A 6,472-nucleotide genomic window follows, 5' to 3' on the forward strand; every position below is an offset into this window, starting at 1 on the left:
ATGGCTTGGCGTGTCGAAGATCTTGCTGTAATCCACAAAGAGCAGGAACGCTTTGTGCTCTCAAGCATCCATCTTCTCAATCAGCGCTTGAATCGATACAAGCAGGTCTGGACAGCCCTTTCCCTTCCTGTAAGCGGTTTGCGTGTCACACGACTCGGCCTCTAACTTTCCCAGCGTGCGTTGAAGAACAATTGATAACAGAATTTTGCTGGTGTGACTTATCCGAGCCATCGTCCGAATGTTGGAGCAAACCTTCTTGTCGCCTTTTTTGAAAAATGGGATGAGTTCTTGAGTCCGCCAGTCCTCCGGCCACTCGCACGTTTCCCAAATTCTGCAGACCAATTTTTGTAGGACTACTGCTCCTGGACTTCCGGAGTATTTTATGAGTTCGCCTGGAATTCCATCAACTCTTCATCAATCTTCCTCCTCTAGCATCAGATTATACAGCGTCTTCCTCCTCTAGCATCAGATTATAGAGCATCTTCCTCCTTTGACATCAGATTATAGAGCATCTTCCTCCTCTAGCATCAGATTATAGAGCATCTTCCTCCTCTAGCATCAGATTATAGAGCATCTTCCTCCTCTGGCATCAGATTATAGAGCATCTTCCTCCTCTAGCATCAGATTATAGAGCATCTTCCTCCTCTAGCATCATATTATAGAGCATCTTCCTCCTCTAGCATCAGATTATAGAGCATCTTCCTCCTCTGACATCAGATTATAGAGTGTCTTCCTCCTCTGACATCAGATTATAGAGCGTCTTCCTCCTCTGACATCAGATTATAGAGCATCTTCCTCCCCTTAGTGACTAAACGATCAGGCTGTGACTGTAACTTTACGCTGTTTTTCTTCCTCAGGTTGTTTCCTCTCTGGATTAAATCCTGGGTGTGAGTGGGGCTCTCGGCGTTGAGATGTCCGTGAGTGTGTGTTTGGAGAAATGTGGACGGGTCGCTGCTCACTGCCTGTTGTCGTGTCATTGTGTTGTTCTGTTGTGTATTTTTTGTGTCGTTTTGTGAGCAGAAAACATCAGGAGGAGAAAAGCAGCTGAAGACGGAGGAGGCGAGATGAGCTGCTGTCAGCAGGAGGCTGCTTGGCTCAGATCTGAGCGCCAGCGTGTGTGTGTGTGTGTGTGTGTGTGTGTGTGTGTGTGTGTGTGTGTGTGTGTGTGTGTGTGTGTGTGTGTGTGTGTGTGTCCTCCCTCCTCTATGAGCTCGTGCCAAAATAAGCTCATTACCATCACAGGAGCCAAAGCTGGAATTCAGAAATTCATTAGCTCAACGATTTGCATTCACGAGCTCTGCAACTGTGTGTGTGTGTGTGTGTGTGTGTGTGTGTGTGTGTGTGTGTGTGTGTGTGTGTGTGTGTGTGTGTGTGTGTGTGTGTGTGTGTGTGTGTGTGTGTGTGTTGTCGGCTGCAGTCTTATTAAATGCCTCCTACCTATGTCTCTTTGTGGCTTTATGTGTGTGCGGTATGTTTCTGTGTGTTCTCGTCTGTGTGTTCTCGTGTGTGTGTGTGTGTGTGTGTGTGTGTGTGTGTGTGTGTGTGTGTGTGTGTGTGTGTGTGTGTTTCTGTGTGTAGTTGTGTGAATGTTTCTCTCTCTGTGAACATTAACAAGTTAGTCAGTCAGCTTCGACTTCCTTTGAGCTCAGCGTCGCTTCACCAGCTGGAGTCACTGCAGTCCAGTTCAGTCCAGCAGGATCCAGTTCAGTCCAGCAGGATCCAGTTCAGTCCAGTATGATCCAGTTCAGTCCAGCAGGATCCAGTTCAGTCCAGCAGGATCCAGTTCAGTCCAGCAGGATCCAGTTCAGTCCAGTAAGATCCAGTTCAGTCCAGCAGGATCCAGTTCAGTCCAGTAAGATCCAGTTCAGTCCAGCAGGATCCAGTTCAGTCCAGTACGATCCAGTTCAGTCCTGTTGAATCCAGTTCAATCAAGTTCAATCCGGTTCAGCCGAGTTCAATCTAGTTCCGTCCAGTTCAGTATAATCCAGGAGAATCCAGTTCAGTCCAGCTGAACCCAGTTCAGTCTAGCTCAGCGGTCTGCAACCTGCGGCTCTTGGAGCCACATGTGGCCCTTCAGTCTGTCTGTAGTAGCTTCATCAAGCCTTCTCAACATGAGACGTGAATAAACATTTGAATACCGTGTTGGTCCGAATATAAGACTTTTATTTGTTTTTTCCAGGAATGATTTTCTCTAAAACGGGGTGGTGCTCTGATGGAGGACTGGATGGAGGACTGGATGGAGCCAGAGTCCCGGGGAGCTGGACTGCCTCTGCTGCATGCAGTGGCTCCGCCCCCCGTTAGGGGGAGCTAGTGAGCTGGACAGAGCGTCAGCCTGCAGCAGTGAGAGAAGAAGACTGAGCAGTGTGGCTGCTGGTGGTTTTTCTAAGCTTCATTTCAAACAGCATCCAGAATACCTGCCTGTCAGTACTCGAGTATACTTAGCTGATGTTCAGGATGGAGGTGAAACTGATACTTGTGAGTTTTTCCGTTTGTTTTGAAGTTTCAACGCAGATGCTAATTCCGTTAGCATGTCAATGGCGTTTCCATTAATAGTTAGCATTGAGCTAGCGGCTTTGATTTTAAATACTGACTGGTTTTGTTTTCAGACAGTGATGTATGCTGTGACACATCTTGTGTATTTGTTCACTTCTATGTTTATCTGGTTTGTTTCAGTTTTACAGCCTTCAGGAGAAAGTAATAAAAGTTCAGAGCAGCTGAAACCTGCTGCTTTCTCTCTGAAGAACTGTTCTCTACAGGCCAGACTGAAGCCAGCATCCAGGAGGATGAATTATTCATGTTCATGAAGCTGAACAGAAGTGGAGTTTGATGGTTATAAAGTTATTTACATCATTAATGCAGTTATTGAACCTTTGAGGTTCTTAATTGTTGTTTATTGTTGCTTATTTTGAGAAAGAGAATTTTTTTTATTTAATACTGCAGTAATATGTTTTTATCTTAAATCAGGTGAAATGTTATCTCTGTTGTGAGTTTTTGGGTTTAGAATAATTGTACAATAAAAAGTTCTTTTATGAGTAACCTTATTGTATTCAACATATTTTTATTTTCACAAAATTATATTTGAAAAATAGGGGTCGTCTTATAATCAGAGTCGGACTATATTCGGGCCGATATGGTACTTTCACAAAAGATTTGTCACTCTTGATTGAAAAGGGATTCAAAAAGGTACAAGTAGAATTTGGAAAAATAACCAAAACTACAAAAAAAGGGGTAAAAATTTTACAGAATGGGTTCAAAAACCAGAAATGTTTGGAATTAAAAATGCTTAAAACTGCTAAAATTTCTAAATTGTCGACAAAAAGTTCTTGAAAAGCGTAACGGAGCTGTTAAAATCAGGAACAAAAACAGGTCAAATTGTCAGAAGATTTTCACTATCATGACCTGCAGTTAAAACCTGAAATACAAAGATAACGTATTATTATCCGCATCAAAGCGATCCTGTAACTTCTTCAGCTGCGTCAGCCTCAATGTGCTCTGGGCTACAAACCAACTTGATCTGGGCAGAAAGTCCTAGAAATGGCTCTTTTTGGCCAAAAAGGTTGCAGACCCCGGGTCTGGCTGAATCCAGTCCAGCACATGTCAATCCAGTTCAGTCCAGTCCAGTCCAGTTCAGTATAATCCAGTCCAGTCCAGCTGAATCTAGTTCAGTCCAGCTGAATCCAGACGGGCAACATGGCCGTCTGACCCGCTCTCCGGGTTCTGGTCACGGCCCTCTGCCTGAGGGGGCGGGGGTGGCTCCTGGGCGGTTCCTGGGTTCTTGGGGTGCCCTGCTCTGCCCACCCTGGGTGTCTGGTACCCAGCAAGACCAGCAGCTGATGGTTTTTGTCCCCTGGGGCCCGGGACCCCCTGGCTGCTGGACATCTTCCTGCTGTGGTGGCTGGGACCCCAGCTCTGGACTGCTGCTGATCGTCTGGGTCCTGGGGGGTCTCCATGGCCTGGGTCTTGGGAGTGTCTCCATGGCCTGGGTCCTGGGGGGTCTCTGTGGACTTCAGACCTTCTCAGAGGTCAGAGGTCACCGTCTGGACTCAGTGTTCTCCTGTTCTCTGCTGCTAATGCTCGTAAAGCTAATTCTGCCACTAATGCTAACTGAAGCTAATTCTGCTTCTAATGTTAACTCAATCAATCAATCAGTTTATTTTTGTATAGCCCAGTATCACAACAACAGTTGCCTCAGAGGGCTTCAAGATGATGCTAACTGAAGCTAATGCTAATGCTGTTAATGCTCACTGTAAAGTTAATGCTGCCACTAATGCTAGCTGTGAAGCTAATGCTAACTGTGAAGCTACTGCTAACTGTGACGCTAGGGCTGTTGCTAATGTTCCATGTAAAGCTAATTCTGCCGCTAATGCCAACTGAAGCCATAGCTGTGAAGCTACTGCTAACAGTGAAGCCACTGCTAGCGGTGAAGCTAATGCTAGCTGTGAAGCTGCAGAGGCCGTCAGTCTTCCAGAAACTCTGCCGTTCTGCCGGAGCTTCCTGCCTCTGAGCTCATGAGCCGTGATGTGAGCTGGATGGTGGAGGGTTTAATGTCACACTGCTGCAGTGGAACACACACACACACACACACACACACACACACACACACACACGCACACACACACACACAAACACACACACACACACAGGCACACACACACACGCACGCACACACACACAAACACACAAACACACACACACACACTCCACAATCCTTTTCTACTTGCACATGTTCATACAGAGATTGTATAATTATATATTTATATATGTCCTGTCCTGTGTGTGTATAATTTATGATGTGGGCATGAGTGTGTTCACTCAGTGACATCGTCGTTTCATTTAAGAGACAAAAATCCTCCTCGTCCCCGACAGTGTGCATTATTAAGCACCAGCAGAGTCGAGGAAACGTGTGTGTGTGTGTGTGTGTGTGTGTGTGTGTGTGTGTGTGTGTGTGTGTGCATATGCGGGGCCTTTTAATGAGCTCCATATTGAATCCTCCTGAGGTTTAATCCAGTTTGTTCTCCTGCCAGTGCAGTGTGTTAGCTCAGTGTTCACAGACAGTGGTTCAGAAAAGTGTCTCAACAAACATCCTCTTCATCCTCCTCCTCCCCCTCTTCATCCTCCTCCTCCCCCTCTTCATCCTCCTCCTCCCCCTCTTCACCTGGCCCCTCCCCTCTTCATCCTCCTCCTCCCCCTCTTCATCCTCCTCCTCCCCCTCTTCATCCTCCTCCTCCCCCTCTTCACCTGGCCCCTCCCCCTCTTCATCCTCCTCCTCCCCCTCTTCATCCTCCTCCTCCCCCTCTTCATCCTCCTCCTCCTCCTCTTCACCTGGCCCCTCCCCCTCTTCATCCTCCTCCTCCTCCTCTTCACCTGGCCCCTCCCCCTCTTCACCTGGCCCCTCCCCCTCTTCATCCTCCTCCTCCCCCTCTTCATCCTCCTCCTCCCCCTCTTCATCCTCCTCCTCCTCCTCTTCACCTGGCCCCTCCCCCTCTTCATCCTCCTCCTCCCCCTCTTCACCTGGCCCCTCCCCTCTTCACCCGGCCCCTCCCCCTCTTCATCCTCCTCCTCCCCCTCTTCATCCTCCTCCTCCTCCTCTTCACCTGGCCCCTCCCCCTCTTCACCTGGCCCCTCCCCCTCTTCACCTGGCCCCTCCCCCAGCCGTTGCTCCAGCCAGTCATGGTCCACCCTCACGAACAGCTGCAGCAGAGGCGGAGTCAGAGCGTCGGCCAGCGGACCTCAGCGTCCTCAGACAGTGGTTCTGGATCCGTCAGCAGGATAATCTGCACGGCTGGTTCAGTCTGGTTCTTCATTTGGTGAGAGCTGTGCTCCGCCCTCCAGCTGGGCCAGCCCCTCCGCAGCGCCCTGCAGAACACCTGACCTCTGTGCTCAGACTCCTGGACCAGGCTGGAGCCTCCCGCCGCCTTGCTCAGAGGAACCTCAGCAGTGATCCGTCGCTACCAGACAACCCGCTGAGCAGCCGCGGCTGGAGGTAACGGCCGAGTTCATCCAAACCGCACACACTGTGCTCTGACGTGCACGCCCTGCTCCGACGTGCACGCTCGTCCGCTCCCTGCTGCACGTGAACATGTTAATGCAGTAATGCGATGCAGTGTTCGATTCCCTGCTGACGGCTGCTGCTGGCAGCTGGAAATGAATTGTTATAATTGGCAAAATCGCTGTAAGCGGAACAAAACAGTGTGTGTGTGTGTGTGTGTGTGTGTGTGTATAGTCATTAGCAAATGTAGGACTCGTTATAAAGAACCTTCAAACATGTTGAGTTATTCATGTTTCATCTCACAATACTTCAACCAGCACAAGCATCCCTGACCCACTTCCACACACACACACACGCAGACACACACACGCGCAGACACACACACACACACACACCTGCATGCACACACACACACACACACACACACACTATAATTGGTGGAGAGTGTCGGCTGGCTCCAGAATATTTTTCTCTCATTAATTT

Source organism: Salarias fasciatus, assembly GCF_902148845.1.
Source record: "Salarias fasciatus chromosome 7 unlocalized genomic scaffold, fSalaFa1.1 super_scaffold_4, whole genome shotgun sequence".
Lineage (NCBI taxonomy): Eukaryota > Metazoa > Chordata > Actinopteri > Blenniiformes > Blenniidae > Salarias > Salarias fasciatus.